The sequence below is a fragment of the Corvus hawaiiensis genome, chromosome 3, assembly GCF_020740725.1.
Source record: "Corvus hawaiiensis isolate bCorHaw1 chromosome 3, bCorHaw1.pri.cur, whole genome shotgun sequence".
In the NCBI taxonomy this organism is placed as follows: Eukaryota; Metazoa; Chordata; class Aves; order Passeriformes; family Corvidae; genus Corvus; species Corvus hawaiiensis.
This window is the reverse complement of record NC_063215.1, coordinates 53,281,078-53,287,740: the sequence shown is the minus strand read 5'-3', so window position 1 is coordinate 53,287,740 and position 6,663 is coordinate 53,281,078.

Genomic DNA, 6,663 nt, shown 5'->3' with positions numbered 1-6,663 from the left:
CTTTCAACAAGATCTATATATCTCAACAAACTTTGTTCATGAGATGGTAGTAGGAAAGCCCTGACAGAATCTGAAGAACAAGTGAGATCCTGAGTGATTGTTTCTTCTCATATGGCTCTGGCACAGGAACACTTTGGTTCCTTTTTATCAACGCAACAGCTTCATCCTCTCTCTGTGAGAAAAGAGATATATTAAGAAGTGGTCTGACAGCTGTAGCACTTTTCCTCTCATTATATTCTAGTGCATCAACAAATAAGTTACCGCACTACAGTGACTGCTTCCCAGCTGGGGTATATCTATTCCATTCATGTATAAACATTTAATGTAGCCAGTGAAGATAGAAGCTGATTCTGATTGCTCTGAATCACCTTCTGAAAGTGCTTATCACTCCCCATGGACTAGAGAAGTAGTCTAGGCTAATTTATCTACCTATATTAAGTTCCTGACTTATTCCCAAAGAATAATCAACACAAAGTCCGCAAATAATTGTCTGAAACACATGACTCCTGTGATTTGCAAAACAGAAGTAGATGAATGAAGAATCACTGTCAAAACATCCAAAAGTTTAAGCCAGTCCTTTCAAAAAGTAATACCAATGATTCATCAGTGTGACTATTTACATGCTTTTTGGAACATTCTAGGTTTCACATCAACATTTGATGTCTGATACATACCATGCAATTAATTCACTGATTCCAGTACCAATCATACTCTTCTCCATTTTTAAACTCTCATACTGTACATTTTTTCTCTCTTAAAAAGGCTTACCATTCTCCACCATTGCCAAGATCCTTTCCAAAACCCTTTTGTCATCAGACTTTCTTTTTCACTAGTACAGCAACACATTAAAGGAATTAATTCTCTCTGTATAAAATTTTCATGACACATCCTTGCCAAAATTAGCTTTGCATACTGCCCTATTATTTTAATTAGGCTCACCTGGAGTCATGATCTTTGGAAGATTAATAACAAAAGTATTTTTTTAAAAACTGTGTGCTTCTCCAAAATATGGATAGTATCATTACACATAAGAGAAAACAAGGAATAGAAAGGTAAATATATTTGTTTGAGATCATAATGGAGACAAGCATTAGTAATGCAGAATGAACAAATAAACATAGGAGACAAAAATTTGTGTTGCTTGGCAGAAGCTGAATTAATGTATCTCCCATTTCCTTCCATGACAGTAGTTCCCTTTCATACTCTTGTAATTTTCCTTATCTCAGATGTCTGCCAAATCCTTATGACCTATTCCCATAATGTCATAAGCTCTTGCCTTTGACCTAACTCCATGGCACCCTCTTGCTTTTTCCAGCAAATTAAGAGGAGCTCAAGACACTGTATGTTGAAGGCGTTCTGAAGTGCACCACCACTTGGATGGCTTACTGATGTTCCCATCTCCACATGTTTTTCCACCAAGAGAAGCACCAATAAGACCTCTTCTCTTCCACCTAGGGACAACTCCATGCTACATTTGCAGAAAGAAAGTCAATTTAAGAATAAAGTCCTCCAAAAAACTTTGTTGAAATTGGCCTAACTGTACACAACTGCATAAAGAAAACAGACATGAGCAGTCATAAAGCCTGATCAGCTCCCTTCCTTAAGAAACTGACCTCAAAAAAGTCAGAAGGCTTTCTGGTAGCTAACCTCTGTCTATAGAAATTGCAGATTTGTGGTTTAGCAATATTTCTGTACAAAAATGGAAATTTTTGACAACATAATATATTATTACCTCATTGTTTTCACATTGCTATCTACTGTGTATAGCTCTCTTTCGATGATAACATTTTGTCAAAAAAGGTAATACAATCCGAGGTAAAACTCAGAAATCACTTGGCTTGAGCTATGACATGGCAAGTTTCCCATCGGAAGTGTTTAAATTTTTAAAATCCTTTAAGGAGGGTGACCTCTGCTTTCCTGTACATTATTGAAGTGGAAATGCCTTAACCATTGATATGCTGCCATTTATTTTAGTAATTTGGTAATTTTCCAATTTCCAAATGCATAAATTCATTCCACCTTCCCTTTCTTTTTATTTGGTCAACTAATGACAAAAAAATTACAGCCCTCTAATTTATGAGAACCAAGCAAAGTCTGCTATTTGTCAAAGAAGCCTTTCACCTCAGATATTTTCTTGTGACAATTCCTGTTGATGGGTGCTTTTTAATAATATTTCATTTACCTTATTTCCTCTCCTGATTCTCCTGCATCTTATTTAGCAAAGAGTGGCAAACTAACAGCTTCTATGGAGGAGACTATTTATTTCACTTTCTCTTCAAGAAACTTTGATTTTGAAAATGCTCCAAGGTTGAATTTAAATCCAACTGAAGAAAAATATTTATGGAGTCTGCAGCAAAATAAATGGTTAAACTGAAAAAAATAAAGGGAACTTTCAAGTTAAATTTAAGAAAATTATTCTGGTATAACAAAAAATACTTGTTGTAATAATACAAATTTTAGGTATGACTGCTACAGGCTAGTTAAATGGACTTTTGCTGTCATGGAAGTGGAATAACCTCACTGAAATAACTGGAGAAACAAGGTTTCTATATCTCATAATTTACAGACCAATGCTTTCCAAATATAAATATTTACAGTCATTTTAGAAAAACTCCACTGACTTTAGTCCAATTACTAATTACTATTACAACCCCATATAAAGGTGAAATCAGATAAAACATCTACAGATGTTGAATTATGTTGGTACTATGCAATCAGTATCAGAGGCATGGTATTTGCCTGAACAAGCAATTCTTTTCTACCTGTGGAATGGTCAGAAATAATGCCAATGGGAGTGGTATTATTGCCTATCGAAGTACAATTTTCTATCACTAGAGCAGAAGTTTCTAAAGAATGAAGAAACTGATTTCAGAAGAAGTAATTTGTCATCATGCTTTGTGGGAGCTAGTTAGTGAAAATCAGAAAAGCTGTTGATTAGACATCATTTGGTGTTTAAATCGTTATTACTTGGTGGGGAACGAGAATATTTGAACATGTTAATGAAACAGATTTATGGCACAATAATTTTTCTTAGGTTGAAAATAGCAGCTTTTGGGACTGTAATAGTTCTCTTTGATTCCTCTTCCCTTTTTCTTAAACCTCTAGAGCCAGTAAGATAGCCACCTTGGCTTGAAAAAAACAAACTCAAATCCAATACCTGCCATGAAATATAGGAACAAAATGACTCATTTAAAGGACAACTATTGTAACTAACAATAAAATAATAAAAAATTTCTCTGGATAGATTCTTGTAACATATTAGGAAAGTACAATTCCCCTTTCTCATGTCTTTATTGGTTTGTCCCTACCAGTCAAATTCAGGTAAATATTCACAAATTCTTCTTTGATTAATTTTCCAGCTATTTCACTTGGGATGGAAAGAAGTCCCCTCTATCTATAATTTCTGGAACTGAACAATTTTTTCTTTGCAATCCAAAAGCATTGTGCAGCTGTCCCCAGGATAAATCTCAAACTGCAGGGCTAAGGCACAAAATCTGTGCACTCAAAAGGCTACTTTTCTTAAATTTTTATCCAGTGGAACGACTCCCAGCTGTGAGATATAATTGCTACCTTTTATAAAAATCCTGTATAGTATATAATATTTTATATAGAATAGAAAAGTGTTTATTCAGCATGACGCCTTCTAAAATTTCTCAAATATTATGCTGCTTGTAACTGTACCAGATTGATTTCTCATTTCCTCTCTGATACCCCTGCTTATTATATGTTAGAATAAATCACTCCGTGAATTTAAATTTTAAGTCCTAGCTACGAGTGACTGAATGTTAATGTTTTTCCTAGGATCATGCAATTGTTTCAACATGTGGTGTATTAAAATCTTAGACAATTTATGCAAACAGGAAAGATATTTACTTGATTTTATGTCCGATCTCTTCAGTGATAGGGGGGCTTGAATTTCTTCCTTACAAATTTTCTAGTAGAAAGAAATTTGATGAAACATAAAATGAAACTATAATTTCTTCTCATGTGTGAAAAAGATCCCTTTGTAATACATTGGAAATCAATATGTCAAGCTGTGGAACACATTCAGAGAAATGATAGTTCAGAAAAAAGTTCTTCAGCAAAATTGATTTAATTGCCAAAGAACATTGCTGAGGACAAAATAACTAGGACTGTAATAATGTGACTTTTATAAGGCCTAATAAAGAATAACATTATCATTTCAGGGATGATAGGAAAGAACTAGCTTATCCTCAAAACTGGAGTAACAGACAGGAATGATACTGATGACTACAGAGTAGAAGGTTGCTCACAGAGGGACTATGAGCTGATAGCTAATAATTCTGAAATGAAAAAGCATGAGAATGAGGACTGATGTTTGAGGGACTGGTTATCCATATGATGCAGCTATGCAAACATACACAAAAAAATGTACCTAGGCAAAAAATACTGATGCAGTTCCCCACAGATGAAAAAGCAAATTATAAAGCAAGTATTACACTTTTAGTTTCTTATTTTGACAACATTGTTTCTCCTAACAACAACATCTGCTCTTCATCTGAAATATTAACTCATCTAACGGAAATATAACTTCTTCAGATTTAAAATTATGACAGTAAATAACAATTGTCCCAGAATCCATTGCCTGCTCTATTAAAACCTGTATATTGTTTGCCGAAAAGTCACACAAAATTTTTCATGTGATTTAGAATTCAGTTCCTGGGGGCAGAGCAATTTGATCATTGAAATAAATCACAAGAAAACCAGTTTTATTCACCCTGGCCACATATTTCATGTCAATTTCCCCTTTGTGGGTTTTCACATCTTTCCTAACATGTATTATTCAGTTATTAGCTATAATTAAATCCAAGCCCAATCTGAGTTCTTTAAGATATGAACCTGTCCTTTTCGACCTTCTGAAACTAGAAAAAAATATTTTCAAAATGAGGGAATATAGCACTTTATTCAGAGCAAAACGAGACTCTACATTTGTAACAGTCTCCCTTAAAAGTGCACATTAAATTTGCTAAGACTGCTGAGAAAAGAGGATGAAAGTTAACTTAAATAATTAAACATACCTAGGGCATCTCACCTATGTGTTGCACTGACTTTCAAAGTAGTTATTTGTGAAGAGCCTATCACAAAAGAAAACTGGGGTCACTGTGACTTCATGTCCTCTGTTGAAAAATAAATAATTCAACAGGTAATTTCCTGTCTACATTGTGAAAAATATCCATCGAAATAGTGGAGAAATGGGGAGACATCCAGTGGTGAACAGAGATTTTTTGCTTTTCTGATGAGGGAGATAAAAAAAACAAATTTACTCCAGTAAGACAGTCTCAGGGTTTTAGTAAGGACCTTGCTCTGTTTTATTCTCTCCCAAAATGTGTTATACATATGACATTACCAGAGAAAATACTCTTTCCACTTTCCTCATGAAAACTCATATATTCCCTATAAATCATTCAACAGGCGAACAATTCAGTGCCGCTTCCTGGCATCAAACTATCAACTCTTAACCTCCAGTTCCTTTGTTTCTTGTGGAGACTTGTTTTGCAATGCTATTCATAGCAAAGGCAAAAACAGGTGAAATGACCCATTGCCTCTAGTGTCAAGGCCGAGGACAGCAGATTATTCTGTACCTTCTAGATATTTCATATTCAGATGGGAATGAGATATCTTTAACTCGAGGGAAGCATAGGTGTATGTCAGTAGCAGCATTCTGGAAGGAAAATGAAGGCACAGGGCAGGCAAGAGTGAAAAAGAGAATGATGTTTCATTCCTGCCAAGTGACCAGTTCACTCTCTTCATGCATCAGTAATTCATATTCCAGATTAAAACATGAAAGAGGATGGATAGCAAAATGGTAAAATTGGCATCCAGGCAGCAGGTGATGCGCAAGGCTCTAAATAAGAACAACCAGTTCTTGGTTCTGCTGGGTAAAAATTGTATGGTGAGAGTATTTCTAAGATCTTTTGGGGCAAAGGGTCTGTTAAAATCCCCAAACTTATAAAATCCTGTTTGTTGATATTTATCTAAAACTCCATGTTTTCACTCCCTAACACATCAGGCCCACGGCAAGAAACCACTGGAGAGACAGAGACCTCTCTGGTTTTGGTCCTATATCAAAGCACTTCCATGCAGAGCACATGAACAGTAGAAGCAAGGTTGTTTAATAGAGGCTTTGTGTGGTTTTCCGACTGGTGGTTACATAAACACATAGATAGGAATGTTTCCTACAATTTAAGGTCAGATCTTGCTCCACATTTCTAACAAAAGGAAGAGCTCACATAGGTCCATACAATTTCCTTCAGGCTTATCAGTGATTTTGAGATAGGGAATCCTTTTGTCTGAAACTGCACTATTGTAAGATTTATGGCATTTTAATTACATTTTTACTGTCTTGTTTCTTCTGAGCTGAAATTCTGCACAATAATTGAGGGAAAAGAGTTGTAAATCTTGAACTTAGCTTCTAACAATGCTTTTTGTCTGGTTTGCATTCTGTGTTCCTTGAAGACCCTGTAATTAGTCCAGCATTGGATCTTCAGTGTAAAATAAGAGTGTGACAGTTTCTGGTGATGAAATATTACCAAAAAAGCTGCAGAATGGAAAAATATCATATATCAGTGACTTTGCTCACTGTTATGCCTAAACCTGTGAGAGCACAAAGGAAGCATGAGCCTCTAGATATTTTATAACCTT